Source organism: Colobus angolensis, unplaced genomic scaffold (assembly GCF_000951035.1).
Source record: "Colobus angolensis palliatus isolate OR3802 unplaced genomic scaffold, Cang.pa_1.0 Scaffold151, whole genome shotgun sequence".
NCBI classification, from domain to species: Eukaryota; Metazoa; Chordata; class Mammalia; order Primates; family Cercopithecidae; genus Colobus; species Colobus angolensis.
In genome coordinates this window covers 1,990,542-1,992,116 of record NW_012114611.1, presented here as the reverse complement: position 1 = coordinate 1,992,116, position 1,575 = coordinate 1,990,542, and positions in this window count along the sequence as shown.

Here is a 1,575-nt window from a genome sequence, read left to right as displayed (position 1 = left end):
AGTGAGATTACAGACGTGAGCCACCCAGCCTGGCCTGAAATAACATTTCTCAGACAGCATAATATATTGCTATGTCTCAAACAACTGAGACAAAATAAAGATAAGATGTTCCCAGAAAACTGTTTTAAGTATCTCTGGGAAAAGTGAAAAATGTCTCTACTCTGTTTGCATCCAAATTATATGGCATGTCTTTTCTAATGGACTCCATTGCACAGGTATTCAAGGCTTGTTTGTTTTCCACAGTTATGAGTTTACCTCCCTGCTGATGTATCAATTACCTATTGTTGCATAACAAACCACATCAAACTTTGGTGCCTTAAAACAACAATGTATTTTTCTCAGGATTCTGTGGGTTGAATTGATGGTTCTTATGTTGCCTCCTCTGGACTCACTCTTGTGACTAGTCAGTGGAAGCTCCACTGGGAATGGAAGGTCTAAAATGACCTCACTCATGTCCGGAGCCTTGGTGCTGGCTCTTGGCTAGGCCTCTGTCTGTCCACATGTCTCTCATCATTTATTGGGGCAGCCCGAGCTTCTTCTTCTTGGGTAGCAGAAGCATCCAAGATGGCAAAGTTAGGACAGTGCATGGTCTCTTGAGGCCTTAGGCTTTGAAACTCATTCAACACAAGTTCTGCCACATGTTAGTAGCCTAAGCAAGTCACAATGCCATCCCAGATTGAAGGCATAGGGAAATAGACTCCATTTCTCCATGAGAGAAACTGCAAAATATTGTAGCTCTGTTTTTCAATCTGCTACAGAGTAGACTGATTATGGCAAGAAGTCCAAGCTGGAGTTCTTCATTTACCAAGCCCCTAGGTTTCCACAGCTGTAGTTGAGACCTACAACTCCATCCTCACCACAAACATCACCTTGGAGCACTCAGATTGCACCTGCATGGGAGACAATGAGGCCATCTGTGACATCTGTCATAGAAACTTTGATATTGGGTACCTGATCTACAGTAACCTGAACTATCTGATATTGAATCTGTTGTTGTAGTCACTTGAATATTAAGAACACATTTGGCTTTAGTAACAGAAAAACCAAGTTGCAATAGCTTAAACAAATAAGGATCTATTTTTCTGAAGTAACAAAGCTGGAGGTAAGCGGCATCAGTCCAGTTGCTCCATAATGCCAGGTCTGGTACCTGCAGTCCTCTTAACTCTTCCCTTACGCTTGTCACCTCATGGCCACAAGATGAGTTCACCTTTAGGTATCATATCTAAGTTCCAAAAGAGGATCTAGTAATCATAAAGGCACTTAGATTGAAAATGAGTATTTCAGCCAGGTACGGTGGCTCACATCTCTAATCCAAGCACTTTGGGAGGCCAAGGCGGGCGGATCATCTGAGGTCAGGAGTTCGAGACCAATCTGACAAACATTAGTAGAGACAGGGTTTTCTGTCTCTACTAATAATACAAAATTAGCCGGGCATGGTGGTGCACATCTGTAATCCCAGCTACTCGGGAGGCTGAGGCAGGAGAATCGCTTGAACCTAGGAGGCAGAGGTTGCAGTGAGCCGAGATCACGCCATTGGACTCCAGACTGGGCAACAAGAGCAAAACTCCATCTCAA